This window comes from Nematostella vectensis, chromosome 5 (assembly GCF_932526225.1).
Source record: "Nematostella vectensis chromosome 5, jaNemVect1.1, whole genome shotgun sequence".
Classification (NCBI taxonomy): Eukaryota; Metazoa; Cnidaria; class Anthozoa; order Actiniaria; family Edwardsiidae; genus Nematostella; species Nematostella vectensis.
The window spans coordinates 16,493,831-16,509,881 of NC_064038.1; the positions used below are offsets into that span (position 1 = coordinate 16,493,831).

Here is a 16,051-nt window from a genome sequence, read left to right on the forward strand (position 1 = left end):
GGACTGCGTAGAAATGAATGAGTTGAAAGAATGCAGTTTTTATGTTATATTCTTCTCATTTTAGTTAGATTTCTCCTTCCTGAAAATTTATTTTCTTTGATTTAATCAAACGCGCGCAGAGTAGGGGCATGTTATTTTTGCTTTGTTTTCAAATATTTTGAAAATAAACAAAAGTTTTGTCACATTTTTCTTGTTTCCAAACATTGAACCACATTTAGTCAACGTTTGCTCCTGAGAGTTCTTTTTTCTGCCAAAGATATTCTAATTCATTTGTCAATCATAGATTTCAATAATTCGGTTCTCTTTTGTCCCACATTGACAAGATTTGTATTCCAAAGAGAACTCGTAGTCGTTTTTATCACGGCTAGCTTTGCGCAGTGGCATTACCGTAGCTGATGAGGTCCATCCGAGGCGCGGTTATTGCTGATTGAAAACTTTTCCCAATACCCCGCGAGACGACTTGAAGCATAGTCGGCTTTGCAATTTTTGTGGGCCCTATTTAGGGCCACCATTAACAAACAAATGCAAAATAGAACATCTTTAGTAGAAAAGGCCTGGTTATTTGTGTGAGCCTTTTCTGAAATGTGAAAATCAATGTATTAAAAACCATAATGTGCTCTTTTTCAAGAATGCAAGATAACCGTTTTCTTGGTAGTTAATGTGAATGTTTCACAATTATGCGTTTGCAGTCAGTTCTTATTTAGAAGAAATTACAAAATAAGCAAACGGCTAAGAGCTCCTTGGAAAGCTACCTTTTATCTCTCCAATTCCTTTCGGCAAAATTTGCTCCAGCAAGCAATAATAAGAGAGTTAGGCGGCGAATAACTTTTATTGGGCTATTCCGTTTACCTTATATTCGTTTCAAATGAGGTTACTAGGTAAAATGGCTATAAGAAGCAACCCGAAACACCCGTGCGTTGTTGACTTGCTTGATCGGAAACATTCTGAATTTACTGGAACAGAAGGTTTAGATACAATTAGTTTTTTTGGCGGAAACAGATCAACATTGATTGAGAGAATCTTTGTCACTTGGGAGGGTTAGAACATTGCGTTGTGGCCGCAATAACCCAGGTTCAAATAATAGTCATGTCATTATTTATTTTAACTTTACTTGTTTGGCTGCTTTGTGTTGTCATGTAAGCCACAATACTAAGTATTGAATCGTACATTTTCTAGAACTAAAATTTAGATATATGCAAACTGCCTAGAACTCATTGAAAGGCTTGCATGTTTTTTTCGCTATTTTGTCTCTATCTGAAATCAATCTCGCCGTGATCGTATAGTGGTTAGTACACTCCTTTCTGGCCGCAATAACTCAGGTTCGAATTCTGGTCACGGCATTTTTTTTTCAACTTTACTTGTTTGTCTCCATGTTGTTCTATAAGCCCTAATACTGAGTATGCACTCGTACCTTGTTTAAGAGCATAAGCAAAAAGCTTAGAACTCCATATGAAGCTTCCATTTATTTGTCATTTTTTCTTTATCTCAAATCAATCTCGCCGTGATCGTATACTGGTTAGTATATTGCGTTGTGGCTGCAATAACCAAGGTTCGAATAAAAGTCATGTCATTTTTTATTTAAACTTTACTTGTTTGGCTGCTTTGTGTTGTCAGGTAAGCGACAATACTCAGTATAGAATCGTACATTTTCTAAAACTAATATTTAGATATATGCAAACTGCCTAGAACTCATTAGAAAGCTTGCATTTTTTTTGTAATTTTTTTCTTTATCTGAAATCAATCTCGCTGTGATCGTATAATGGTTAGTACATTACGTAGTGGCCGCAATAACCCAGGTTCGAATCCTGGTCACGGCATCTTTTTCTACCTTACTGGTTCGTCTATTTTACCTCATTTTAATTTGATAAATGTTTATTAATTGGACTGCGTAGAAATAAATGAGTTGAAAGAATGCAGTTTTTATGTTATATACTTCTAATTTTAGTTAGATTTCTCTTTCCTGAAAATTTATTTTCTTTGATTTAATCAAACGCGCGCAGAGTAGGGGCATGTTATTTTTGCTTTTTTTTTTCAAATAATTTGAAAATAAATAAAAGTTTTGTCACATTTTTCTTGTTTCCAAACATTGAATCTCATTTAGTCAACGTTTGCTCCTGAGAGTTCTTTTTTCTGCCAAAGATATTCTAATTTATTTGTCAATCATAGATTTCAATAATTCGTTTCTCTTTTGTCCCACATTGACAAGATTTGTATTCTAAAGGGAACTCGTAGTCGTCTTTATCACGGCTAGCTTTGCGCAGTGACATTACCGTAACCGATGAGGTCCATCCGAGGCGCGGTTATTGCTGATTGAAAACTTTTCCCAATACCCCGCGAGACGACTTGAAACATAGTCGGCTTTGCAATTTTTGTGGGCCCTGCTTAGGGCCACCATTAACAAACAAATGCAAAATAGAACATCTTTAGTAGAAAAGGCCTGGTTATTTGTGTGAGCCTTTTCTGATATGTGAAAGTCAATGAATTAAAAACCATAACGTGCTCTTTTTCAAGAATGCAAGATAACCGTTTTCTTGGTAGTTAATGTGAATGTTTCACAATTATGCGTTTGCAGTCAGTTCTTATTTAGAAGAAATTACAAAATAAGCAAACGGCTAAGAGCTCCTTGGAAAGCTACCTTTTATCTCTCCAATTCCTTTCGGCAAAATTTGCTCCAGCAAGCAATAATAAGAGAGTTAGGCGGCGAATAACTTTTATTGGGCTATTCCGTTTACCTTATATTCGTTTTAAATGAGGTCACTAGGTAAAATGACTATAACAAGCAACCCGAAATCCGGTGCGTTGTTGACTTGCTTGATCGGAAACATTCTGAATTTACTGGAACAGAAGGTTTAGATACAATTAGTTTTTTTTTGCGGAAACAGATCAACATTGATTGAGAGAATCTTTGTCGCTTGGGAGGGTTAGAACATTGCGTTGTGGCCGCAATAACCCAGGTTCAAATAATAGTCATGTCATTATTTATTTTAACTTTACTTGTTTGGCTGCTTTGTGTTGTCATGTAAGCCACAATACTAAGTATTGAATCGTACATTTTCTAGAACTAAAATTTAGATATATGCAAACTGACTAGAACTCATTAAAAAGCTTGCATTTTTTTGCTATTTTGTATGTATATGAAATCAATCTCGCCGTGATCGTATAGTGGTTAGTACACTCCTTTCTGGCCGCAATAACTCAGGTTCGAATTCTGGTCACGGCATTTTTTTTTTCAACTTTACTTCTTTACTTGTTTGTCTTCATGTTGTTCTATAAGCCCTAATACTGAGTATGCACTCGTACCTTGTTTAAGAGCATAAGCAAAAAGCTTAGAACTCCATATGAAGCTTCCATTTATTTCTCATTTTTTCTTTATCTTAAATCAATCTCGCCGTGATCGTATACTGGTTAGTACATTGCGTTGTGGCTGCAATAACCAAGGTTCGAATAAAAGTCATGTCATTTTTTATTTTAACTTTACTTGTTTGGCTGCTTTGTGTTGTCAGGTAAGCGACAATACTCAGTATAGAATCGTACATTTTCTTAAACTAAAATTTAGATATATGCAAACTGCCTAGAACTCATTAGAAAGCTTGCATTTTTTTTGTTATTTTTTTCTTTATCTGAAATCAATCTCGCTGTGATCGTATAGTGGTTAGTACATTACGTAGTGGCCGCAATAACCCAGGTTCGAATACTGGTCACGGCATCTTTTTCTACCTTACTGGTTCGTCTATTTTACCTCATTTTAATTTGATAAATGTTTATTAATTGGACTGCGTAGAAATGAATGAGTTGAAAGAATGCAGTTTTTATGTTATATTCTTCTCATTTTAGTTAGATTTCTCCTTCCTGAAAATTTATTTTCTTTGATTTAATCAAACGCGCGCAGAGTAGGGGCATGTTATTTTTGCTTTTTTTTTCAAATAATTGGAAAATAAAGAAACGTTTTGTCACATTTTTCTTGTTTCCAAACATTGAATCTCATTTAGTCAACGTTTGCTCCTGAGAGTTCTTTTTTCTGCCAAAGATATTCTAATTCATTTGTCAATCATAGATTTCAATAATTCGTTTCTCTTTTGTCCCACATTGACAAGATTTGTATTCTAAAGGGAACTCGTAGTCGTCTTTATCACGGCTAGCTTTGCGCAGTTACATTACCGTAGCCGATGAGGTCCATCCGAGGCGCGGTTATTGCTGATTGAAAACTTTTCCCAATACCCCGCGAGACGACTTGAAACATAGTCGGCTTTGCAATTTTTGTGGGCCCTGCTTAGGGCCACCATTAACAAACAAATGCAAAATAGAACATCTTTAGTAGAAAAGGCCTGGTTATTTGTGTGAGCCTTTTCTGATATGTGAAAATCAATGAATTAAAAACCATAACGTGCTCTTTTTCAAGAATGCAAGATAACCGTTTTCTTGGTAGTTAATGAGAATGTTTCACAATTATGCGTTTGCAGTCAGTTCTTATTTAGAAGAAATTACAAAATAAGCAAACGGCTAAGAGCTCCTTGGAAAGCTACCTTTTATCTCTCCAATTCCTTTGGGCAAAATTTGCTCCAGCAAGCAATAATAAGAGAGTTAGGCGGCGAATAACTTTTATTGGGCTATTCCGTTTACCTTATATTCGTTTCAAATGAGGTTACTAGGTAAAATGGCTATAAGAAGCAACCCGAAATCCCGTGCGTTGTTGACTTGCTTGATCGGAAACATTCTGAATTTACTGGAACAGAAGGTTTAGATACAATTAGTTTTTTTTGCGGAAACAGATCAACATTGATTGAGAGAATCTTTGTCACTTGGGAGGGTTAGAACATTGCGTTTTGGCCGCAATAACCCAGGTTCAAATAATAGTCATGTCATTATTTATTTTAACTTTACTTGTTTGGCTGCTTTGTGTTGTCATGTAAGCCACAATACTAAGTATTGAATCGTACATTTTCTAGAACTAAAATTTAGATATATGCAAACTGCCTAGAACTTATTGAAAGGCTTGCATGTTTTTTTCGCTATTTTGTCTGTATATGAAATCAATCTTGCCGTGATCGTATAGTGGTTAGTACACTCCTTTCTGGCCGCAATAACTCAGGTTCGAATTCTGGTCACGGCATTTTTTTTTTCAACTTTACTTGTTTGTCTTCATGTTGTTCTATAAGCCCTAATACTGAGTATGCACTTGTACCTTGTTTAAGAGCATAAGCAAAAAGCTTAGAACTCCATATGAAGCTTCTATTTATTTGTCATTTTTTCTTTATCTCAAATCAATCTCGCCGTGATCGTATACTGGTTAGTACATTGCGTTGTGGCTGCAATAACCAAGGTTCGAATAAAAGTCATGTCATTTTTTATTTAAACTTTACTTGTTTGGCTGCTTTGTGTTGTCAGGTAAGCGACAATACTCAGTATAGAATCGTACATTTTCTAAAACTAATATTTAGATATATGCAAACTGCCTAGAACTCATTAGAAAGCTTGCATTTTCTTTGTTATTTTTTTCTTTATCTGAAAGCAATCTCGCTGTGATCGTATAGTGGTTAGTACATTACGTAGTGGCCGCAATAACCCAGGTTCGAATCCTGGTCACGGCATCTTTTTCTACCTTACTGGTTCGTCTATTTTACCTCATTTTAATTTGATAAATGTTTATTAATTGGACTGCGTAGAAATAAATGAGTTGAAAGAATGCAGTTTTTATGTTATATACTTCTAATTTTAGTTAGATTTCTCCTTCCTGAAAATTTATTTTCTTTGATTTAATCAAACGCGCGCAGAGTAGGGGCATGTTATTTTTGCTTTGTTTTCAAATAATTTGAAAATAAAGAAAAGTTTTGTCACATTTTTCTTGTTTCCAAACATTGAACCACATTTAGTCACCTTTTGCTCCTGAGAGTTCTTTTTTCTGCCAAAGATATTCTAATTCATTTGTCAATCATAGATTTCAATAATTCGTTTCTCTTTTGTCCCACATTGACAAGATTTGTATTCTAAAGGGAACTCGTAGTCGTCTTTATCACAGCTAGCTTTGCGCAGTGACATTACCGTAGCCGATGAGGTCCATCCGAGGCGCGGTTATTGCTGATTGAAAACTTTTCCCAATACCCCGCGAGACGACTTGAAACATAGTCGGCTTTGCAATTTTTGTGGGCCCTGCTTAGGGCCACCATTAACAAACAAATGCAAAATAGAACATCTTTAGTAGAAAAGGCCTGGTTATTTGTGTGAGCCTTTTCTGATATGTGAAAATCAATGCATTAAAAACCATAACGTGCTCTTTTTCAAGAATGCAAGATAACCGTTTTCTTGGTAGTTAATGAGAATGTTTCACAATTATGCGTTTGCAGTCAGTTCTTATTTAGAAGAAATTACAAAATAAGCAAACGGCTAAGAGCTCCTTGGAAAGCTATCTTTTTTCTCTCCAATTCCTTTCGGCAAAATTTGCTCCAGCAAGCAATAATAAGAGAGTTAGGCGGCGAATAACTTTTATTGGGCTATTCCGTTTACCTTATATTCGTTTCAAATGAGGTCACTAGGTAAAATGACTATAAGAAGCAACCCGAAATCCGGTGCGTTGTTGACTTGCTTGATCGGAAACATTCTGAATTTACTGGAACAGAAGGTTTAGATACAATTAGTTTTTTTTGCGGAAACAGATCAACATCGATTGAGAGAATCTTTGTCACTTGGGAGGGTTAGAACATTGCGTTGTGGCCGCAATAACCCAGGTTCAAATAATAGTCATGTCATTATTTATTTTAACTTTACTCGTTTGGCTGCTTTGTGTTGTCATGTAAGCCACAATACTAAGTATTGAATCGTACATTTTCTAGAACTAAAATTTAGATATATGCAAACTGACTAGAACTAATTAAAAAGCTTGCATTTTTTTGCTATTTTGTCTGTATATGAAATCAATCTCGCCGTGATCGTATAGTGGTTAGTACACTCCTTTCTGGCCGCAATAACTCAGGTTCGAATTCTGGTCACGGCATTTTTTTTTTCAACTTTACTTCTTTACTTGTTTGTCTTCATGTTGTTCTATAAGCCCTAATACTGAGTATGCACTCGTACCTTGTTTAAGAGCATAAGCAAAAAGCTTAGAACTCCATATGAAGCTTCCATTTATTTCTCATTTTTTCTTTATCTTAAATCAATCTCGCCGTGATCGTATACTGGTTAGTACATTGCGTTGTGGCTGCAATAAACAAGGTTCGAATAAAAGTCATGTCATTTTTTATTTTAACTTTACTTGTTTGGCTGCTTTGTGTTGTCAGGTAAGCCACAATACTCAGTATAGAATCGTACATTTTCTAAAACTAATATTTAGATATATGCAAACTGCCTAGAACTCATTAGAAAGCTTGCATTTTTTTTGTTATTTTTTTCTTTATCTGAAATCAATCTCGCTGTGATCGTATAGTGGTTAGTACATTACGTAGTGGCCGCAATAACCCAGGTTCGAATCCTGGTCACGGCATCTTTTTCTACCTTACTGGTTCGTCTATTTTACCTCATTTTAATTTGATAAATGTTTATTAATTGGACTGCGTAGAAATGAATGAGTTGAAAGAATGCAGTTTTTATGTTATATTCTTCTCATTTTAGTTAGATTTCTCCTTCCTGAAAATTTATTTTCTTTGATTTAATCAAACGCGCGCAGAGTAGGGGCATGTTATTTTTGCTTTTTTTTCAAAGAATTTGAAAATAAAGAAACGTTTTGTCACATTTTTCTTGTTTCCAAACATTGAATCTCATTTAGTCAACGTTTGCTCCTGAGAGTTCTTTTTTCTGCCAAAGATATTCTAATTCATTTGTCAATCATAGATTTCAATAATTCGTTTCTCTTTTGTCCCACATTGACAAGATTTGTATTCTAAAGGGAACTCGTAGTCGTCTTTATCACTGCTAGCTTTGCGCAGTGTCATTACCGTAGCCTATGAGGTCCATCCGAGGCGCGGTTATTGCTGATTGAAAACTTTTCCCAATACCCCGCGAGACGACTTGAAACATAGTCGGCTTTGCAATTTTTGTGGGCCCTGCTTAGGGCCACCATTAACAAACAAATGCAAAATAGAACATCTTTAGTAGAAAAGGCCTGGTTATTTGTGTGAGCCTTTTCTGATATGTGAAAATCAATGAATTAAAAACCATAACGTGCTCTTTTTCAAGAATGCAAGATAACCGTTTTCTTGGTAGTTAATGAGAATGTTTCACAATTATGCGTTTGCAGTCAGTTCTTATTTAGAAGAAATTACAAAATAAGCAAACGGCTAAGAGCTCCTTGGAAAGCTACCTTTTATCTCTCCAATTCCTTTCGGCAAAATTTGCTCCAGCAAGCAATAATAAGAGAGTTAGGCGGCGAATAACTTTTATTGGGCTATTCCGTTTACCTTATATTCGTTTCAAATGAGGTTACTAGGTAAAATGACTATAAGAAGCAACCCGAAATCCGGTGCGTTGTTGACTTGCTTGATCGGAAACATTCTGAATTTACTGGAACAGAAGGTTTAGATACAATTAGTTTTTTTTGCGGAAACAGATCAACATTGATTGAGAGAACCTTTGTCACTTGGGAGGGTTAGAACATTGCGTTGTGGCCGCAATAACCCAGGTTCAAATAATAGTCATGTCATTATTTATTTTAACTTTACTTGTTTGGCTGCTTTGTGTTGTCATGTAAGCCACAATACTAAGTATTGAATCGTACATTTTCTAGAACTAAAATTTAGATATATGCAAACTGCCTAGAACTCATTAAAAAGCTTGCATTTTTTTGCTATTTTGTCTGTATATGAAATCAATCTCGCCGTGATCGTATAGTGGTTAGTACACTCCTTTCTGGCCGCAATAACTCAGGTTCGAATTCTGGTCACGGCATTTTTTTTTTCAACTTTACTTGTTTGTCTTCATGTTGTTCTATAAGCCCTAATACTGAGAATGCACTCGTACCTTGTTTAAGAGCATAAGCAAAAAGCTTAGAACTCCATATGAAGCTTCCATTTATTTGTCATTTTTTCTTTTTCTCAAATCAATCTCGCCGTGATCGTATACTGGTTAGTGCATTGCGTTGTGGCTGCAATAACCAAGGTTCGAATAAAAGTCATTTCATTTTTTATTTAAACTTTACTTGTTTGGCTGCTTTGTGTTGTCAGGTAAGCAACAATACTCAGTATAGAATCGTACATTTTCTAAAACTAATATTTAGATATATGCAAACTGCCTAGAACTCATTAGAAAGCTTGCATTTTTTTTGTTATTTTTTTCTTTATCTGAAATCAATCTCGCCGTGATCGTATAGTGGTTAGTACATTACGTAGTGGCCGCAATAACCCAGGTTCGAATCCTGGTCACGGCATCTTTTTCTACCTTACTGGTTCGTCTATTTTACCTCATTTTAATTTGATAAATGTTTATTAATTGGACTGCGTAGAAATGAATGAGTTGAAAGAATGCAGTTTTTATGTTATATTCTTCTCATTTTAGTTAGATTTCTCCTTCCTGAAAATTTATTTTCTTTGATTTAATCAAACGCGCGCAGAGTAGGGGCATGTTATTTTTGCTTTGTTTTCAAATATTTTGAAAATAAAGAAAAGTTTTGTCACATTTTTCTTGTTTCCAAACATTGAACCACATTTAGTCAACGTTTGCTCCTGAGAGTTCTTTTTTCTGCCAAAGATATTCTAATTCATTTGTCAATCATAGATTTCAATAATTCGGTTCTCTTTTGTCCCACATTGACAAGATTTGTATTCCAAAGGGAACTCGTAGTCGTCTTTATCACGGCTAGCTTTGCGCAGTGGCATTACCGTAGCTGATGAGGTCCATCCGAGGCGCGGTTATTGCTGATTGAAAACTTTTCCCAATACCCCGCGAGACGACTTGAAGCATAGTCGGCTTTGCAATTTTTGTGGGCCCTATTTAGGGCCACCATTAACAAACAAATGCAAAATAGAACATCTTTAGTAGAAAAGGCCTGGTTATTTGTGTGAGCCTTTTCTGAAATGTGAAAATCAATGTATTAAAAACCATAACGTGCTCTTTTTCAAGAATGCAAGATAACCGTTTTCTTGGTAGTTAATGTGAATGTTTCACAATTATGCGTTTGCAGTCAGTTCTTATTTAGAAGAAATTACAAAATAAGCAAACGGCTAAGAGCTCCTTGGAAAGCTACCTTTTATCTCTCCAATTCCTTTCGGCAAAATTTGCTCCAGCAAGCAATAATAAGAGAGTTAGGCGGCGAATAACTTTTATTGGGCTATTCCGTTTACCTTATATTCGTTTCAAATGAGGTTACTAGGTAAAATGGCTATAAGAAGCAACCCGAAACACCCGTGCGTTGTTGACTTGCTTGATCGGAAACATTCTGAATTTACTGGAACAGAAGGTTTAGATACAATTAGTTTTTTTGGCGGAAACAGATCAACATTGATTGAGAGAATCTTTGTCACTTGGGAGGGTTAGAACATTGCGTTGTGGCCGCAATAACCCAGGTTCAAATAATAGTCATGTCATTATTTATTTTAACTTTACTTGTTTGGCTGCTTTGTGTTGTCATGTAAGCCACAATACTAAGTATTGAATCGTACATTTTCTAGAACTAAAATTTAGATATATGCAAACTGCCTAGAACTCATTAAAAAGCTTGCATTTTTTTGCTATTTTGTCTGTATATGAAATCAATCTCGCCGTGATCGTATAGTGGTTAGTACACTCCTTTCTGGCCGCAATAACTCAGGTTCGAATTCTGGTCACGGCATTTTTTTTTTCAACTTTACTTGTTTGTCTTCATGTTGTTCTATAAGCCCTAATACTGAGAATGCACTCGTACCTTGTTTAAGAGCATAAGCAAAAAGCTTAGAACTCCATATGAAGCTTCCATTTATTTGTCATTTTTTCTTTTTCTCAAATCAATCTCGCCGTGATCGTATACTGGTTAGTGCATTGCGTTGTGGCTGCAATAACCAAGGTTCGAATAAAAGTCATGTCATTTTTTATTTAAACTTTACTTGTTTGGCTGCTTTGTGTTGTCAGGTAAGCAACAATACTCAGTATAGAATCGTACATTTTCTAAAACTAATATTTAGATATATGCAAACTGCCTAGAACTCATTAGAAAGCTTGCATTTTTTTTGTTATTTTTTTCTTTATCTGAAATCAATCTCGCCGTGATCGTATAGTGGTTAGTACATTACGTAGTGGCCGCAATAACCCAGGTTCGAATCCTGGTCACGGCATCTTTTTCTACCTTACTGGTTCGTCTATTTTACCTCATTTTAATTTGATAAATGTTTATTAATTGGACTGCGTAGAAATGAATGAGTTGAAAGAATGCAGTTTTTATGTTATATTCTTCTCATTTTAGTTAGATTTCTCCTTCCTGAAAATTTATTTTCTTTGATTTAATCAAACGCGCGCAGAGTAGGGGCATGTTATTTTTGCTTTGTTTTCAAATATTTTGAAAATAAAGAAAAGTTTTGTCACATTTTTCTTGTTTCCAAACATTGAACCACATTTAGTCAACGTTTGCTCCTGAGAGTTCTTTTTTCTGCCAAAGATATTCTAATTCATTTGTCAATCATAGATTTCAATAATTCGGTTCTCTTTTGTCCCACATTGACAAGATTTGTATTCCAAAGGGAACTCGTAGTCGTCTTTATCACGGCTAGCTTTGCGCAGTGGCATTACCGTAGCTGATGAGGTCCATCCGAGGCGCGGTTATTGCTGATTGAAAACTTTTCCCAATACCCCGCGAGACGACTTGAAGCATAGTCGGCTTTGCAATTTTTGTGGGCCCTATTTAGGGCCACCATTAACAAACAAATGCAAAATAGAACATCTTTAGTAGAAAAGGCCTGGTTATTTGTGTGAGCCTTTTCTGAAATGTGAAAATCAATGTATTAAAAACCATAACGTGCTCTTTTTCAAGAATGCAAGATAACCGTTTTCTTGGTAGTTAATGTGAATGTTTCACAATTATGCGTTTGCAGTCAGTTCTTATTTAGAAGAAATTACAAAATAAGCAAACGGCTAAGAGCTCCTTGGAAAGCTACCTTTTATCTCTCCAATTCCTTTCGGCAAAATTTGCTCCAGCAAGCAATAATAAGAGAGTTAGGCGGCGAATAACTTTTATTGGGCTATTCCGTTTACCTTATATTCGTTTCAAATGAGGTTACTAGGTAAAATGGCTATAAGAAGCAACCCGAAACACCCGTGCGTTGTTGACTTGCTTGATCGGAAACATTCTGAATTTACTGGAACAGAAGGTTTAGATACAATTAGTTTTTTTGGCGGAAACAGATCAACATTGATTGAGAGAATCTTTGTCACTTGGGAGGGTTAGAACATTGCGTTGTGGCCGCAATAACCCAGGTTCAAATAATAGTCATGTCATTATTTATTTTAACTTTACTTGTTTGGCTGCTTTGTGTTGTCATGTAAGCCACAATACTAAGTATTGAATCGTACATTTTCTAGAACTAAAATTTAGATATATGCAAACTGCCTGAAACTCATTAAAAAGCTTGCATTTTTTTTCGCTATTTTGTCTCTATCTGAAATCAATCTCGCCGTGATCGTATAGTGGTTAGTACACTCCTTTCTGGCCGCAATAACTCAGGTTCGAATTCTGGTCACGGCATTTTTTTTTTTCAACTTTACTTGTTTGTCTTCATGTTGTTCTATAAGCCCTAATACTGAGAATGCACTCGTACCTTGTTTAAGAGCATAAGCAAAAAGCTTAGAACTCCATATGAAGCTTCCATTTATTTGTCATTTTTTCTTTTTCTCAAATCAATCTCGCCGTGATCGTATACTGGTTAGTGCATTGCGTTGTGGCTGCAATAACCAAGGTTCGAATAAAAGTCATGTCATTTTTTATTTAAACTTTACTTGTTTGGCTGCTTTGTGTTGTCAGGTAAGCAACAATACTCAGTATAGAATCGTACATTTTCTAAAACTAATATTTAGATATATGCAAACTGCCTAGAACTCATTAGAAAGCTTGCATTTTTTTTGTTATTTTTTTCTTTATCTGAAATCAATCTCGCTGTGATCGTATAGTGGTTAGTACATTACGTAGTGGCCGCAATAACCCAGGTTCGAATCCTGGTCACGGCATCTTTTTCTACCTTACTGGTTCGTCTATTTTACCTCATTTTAATTTGATAAATGTTTATTAATTGGACTGCGTAGAAATGAATGAGTTGAAAGAATGCAGTTTTTATGTTATATTCTTCTCATTTTAGTTAGATTTCTCCTTCCTGAAAATTTATTTTCTTTGATTTAATCAAACGCGCGCAGAGTAGGGGCATGTTATTTTTGCTTTGTTTTCAAATAATTTGAAAATAAAGAAAAGTTTTGTCACATTTTTCTTATTTCCAAACATTGAACCACATTTAGTCAACGTTTGCTCCTGAGAGTTCTTTTTTCTGCCAAAGATATTCTAATTCATTTGTCAATCATAGATTTCAATAATTCGGTTCTCTTTTGTCCCACATTGACAAGATTTGTATTCCAAAGGGAACTCGTAGTCGTCTTTATCACGGCTAGCTTTGCGCAGTGACATTACCGTAGCTGATGAGGTCCATCCGAGGCGCGGTTATTGCTGATTGAAAACTTTTCCCAAAACCCCGCTAGACGACTTGAAACATAGTCGGCTTTGAAATTTTTGTGGGCCCTGCTTAGGGCCACCATTAACAAACAAATGCAAAATAGAACATCTTTAGTAGAAAAGGCCTGGTTATTTGTGTGAGCCTTTTCTGATATGTGAAAATCAATGTATTAAAAACCATAACGTGCTCTTTTTCAAGAATGCAAGATAACCGTTTTCTTGGTAGTTAATGAGAATGTTTCACAATTATGCGTTTGCAGTCAGTTCTTATTTAGAAGAAATTACAAAATAAGCAAACGGCTAAGAGCTCCTTGGAAAGCTACCTTTTATCTCTCCAATTCCTTTGGGCAAAATTTGCTCCAGCAAGCAATAATAAGAGAGTTAGGCGGCGAATAACTTTTATTGGGCTATTCCGTTTACCTTATATTCGTTTCAAATGAGGTTACTAGGTAAAATGGCTATAAGAAGCAACCCGAAATCCCGTGCGTTGTTGACTTGCTTGATCGGAAACATTCTGAATTTACTGGAACAGAAGGTTTAGATACAATTAGTTTTTTTTGCGGAAACAGATCAACATTGATTGAGAGAATCTTTGTCACTTGGGAGGGTTAGAACATTGCGTTGTGGCCGCAATAACCCAGGTTCAAATAATAGTCATGTCATTATTTATTTTAACTTTACTTGTTTGGCTGCTTTGTTTTGTCATGTAAGCCACAATACTAAGTATTGATTCGTACATTTTCTAGAACTAAAATTTAGATATATGCAAACTGCCTAGAACTCATTGAAAGGCTTGCATGTTTTTTTCGCTATTTTGTCTCTATCTGAAATCAATCTCGCCGTGATCGTATAGTGGTTAGTACACTCCTTTCTGGCCGCAATAACTCAGGTTCGAATTCTGGTCACGGCATTTTTTTTTTCAACTTTACTTGTTTGTCTTCATGTTGTTCTATAAGCCCTAATACTGTGTATGCACTCGTACCTTGTTTAAGAGCATAAGCAAAAAGCTTAGAACTCCATATGAAGCTTCCATTTATTTGTCATTTTTTCTTTATCTCAAATCAATCTCGCCGTGATCGTATACTGGTTAGTACATTGCGTTGTGGCTGCAATAACCAAGGTTCGAATAAAAGTCATGTCACTTTTTATTTTAACTTTACTTGTTTGGCTGCTTTGTGTTGTCAGGTAAGCCACAATACTCAGTATAGAATCGTACATTTTCTAAAACTAAAATTTAGATATATGCAAACTGCCTAGAACTCATTAGAAAGCTTGCATTTTTTTTGTTATTTTTTTCTTCATCTGAAATCAATCTCGCCGTGATCGTATAGTGGTTAGTACATTACGTAGTGGCCGCAATAACCCAGGTTGGAATCCTGGTCACGGCATCTTTTTCTACCTTACTGGTTCGTCTATTTTTCCTCATTTTAATTTGATAAATGTTTATTAATTGGACTGCGTAGAAATGAATGTGTTGAAAGAATGCAGTTTTTATGTTATATTCTTCTCATTTTAGTTAGATTTCTCCTTCCTGAAAATTTATTTTCTTTGATTTAATCAAACGCGCGCAGAGTAGGGGCATGTTATTTTTGCTTTGTTGTCAAATAATTTGAAAATAAAGAAAAGTTTTGTCACATTTTTCTTGTTTCCAAACATTGAACCACATTTAGTCAACGTTTGCTCCTGAGAGTTCTTTTTTCTGCCAAAGATATTCTAATTCATTTGTCAATCATAGATTTCAATAATTCGTTTCTCTTTTGTCCCACATTGACAAGATTTGTATTCTAAAGGGAACTCGTAGTCGTCTTTATCACGGCTAGCTTTGCGCAGTGACATCACCGTAGCTGATGAGGTCCATCCGAGGCGCGGTTATTGGTGATTGAAAACTTTTTTCAATACCCCGCGAGACGACTTGAAACATAGTCGGCTTTTCAATTTTTGTGGGCCCTACTTAGGGCCACCATTAACAAACAAATGCAAAATAGAACATCTTTAGTAGAAAAGGCCTGGATATTTGTGTGAGCCTTTTCTGATATGTGAAAATCAATGTATTAAAAACCATAACGTGCTCTTTTTCAAGAATGCAAGATAACCGTTTTCTTGGTAGTTAATGTGAATGTTTCACAATTATGCGTTTGCAGTCAGTTCTTATTTAGAAGAAATTACAAAATAAGCAAACGGCTAAGAGCTCCTTGGAAAGCTACCTTTTATCTCTCCAATTCCTTTGGGCAAAATTTGCTCCAGCAAGCAATAATAAGAGAGTTAGGCGGCGAATAACTTTTATTGGGCTATTCCGTTTACCTTATATTCGTTTCAAATGAGGTTACTAGGTAAAATGACTATAAGAAGAAACCCGAAATCCCGTGCGTTGTTGACTTGCTTGATCGGAAACATTCTGAATTTACTGGAACAGAAGGTTTAGATACAATTAGTTTTTTTTGCGGA

General features: G+C 35.5%; 9 non-coding genes across 9 annotated transcripts; all 9 read left to right on the forward strand.

Annotated features, from left to right (window-relative positions):
- Positions 1 to 366: 366 nt before the first annotated feature.
- Positions 367 to 505, forward strand: LOC125567109. The gene has a single exon (XR_007311633.1). It is a non-coding gene; the product is annotated as a U4 spliceosomal RNA (small nuclear RNA).
- Positions 506 to 2,249: 1,744 nt separating this feature from the next.
- LOC125567150 lies at positions 2,250 to 2,388 on the forward strand. Its single transcript, XR_007311674.1, has one exon. It is a non-coding gene; the product is annotated as a U4 spliceosomal RNA (small nuclear RNA).
- A 1,749-nt stretch (positions 2,389 to 4,137) lies between these two features.
- LOC125567151 lies at positions 4,138 to 4,276 on the forward strand. Its single transcript, XR_007311675.1, has one exon. It is a non-coding gene; the product is annotated as a U4 spliceosomal RNA (small nuclear RNA).
- A 1,742-nt stretch (positions 4,277 to 6,018) lies between these two features.
- On the forward strand, positions 6,019 to 6,157 carry LOC125567118. Its single transcript, XR_007311642.1, has one exon. It is a non-coding gene; the product is annotated as a U4 spliceosomal RNA (small nuclear RNA).
- A 1,747-nt stretch (positions 6,158 to 7,904) lies between these two features.
- Positions 7,905 to 8,043, forward strand: LOC125567120. The gene has a single exon (XR_007311644.1). It is a non-coding gene; the product is annotated as a U4 spliceosomal RNA (small nuclear RNA).
- A 1,739-nt stretch (positions 8,044 to 9,782) lies between these two features.
- On the forward strand, positions 9,783 to 9,921 carry LOC125567111. Its single transcript, XR_007311635.1, has one exon. It is a non-coding gene; the product is annotated as a U4 spliceosomal RNA (small nuclear RNA).
- Positions 9,922 to 11,661: 1,740 nt separating this feature from the next.
- LOC125567112 lies at positions 11,662 to 11,800 on the forward strand. Its single transcript, XR_007311636.1, has one exon. It is a non-coding gene; the product is annotated as a U4 spliceosomal RNA (small nuclear RNA).
- Positions 11,801 to 13,543: 1,743 nt separating this feature from the next.
- On the forward strand, positions 13,544 to 13,682 carry LOC125567185. The gene has a single exon (XR_007311709.1). It is a non-coding gene; the product is annotated as a U4 spliceosomal RNA (small nuclear RNA).
- Positions 13,683 to 15,424: 1,742 nt separating this feature from the next.
- Positions 15,425 to 15,563, forward strand: LOC125567195. The gene has a single exon (XR_007311719.1). It is a non-coding gene; the product is annotated as a U4 spliceosomal RNA (small nuclear RNA).
- The last annotated feature ends 488 nt before the right edge of the window (positions 15,564 to 16,051 follow it).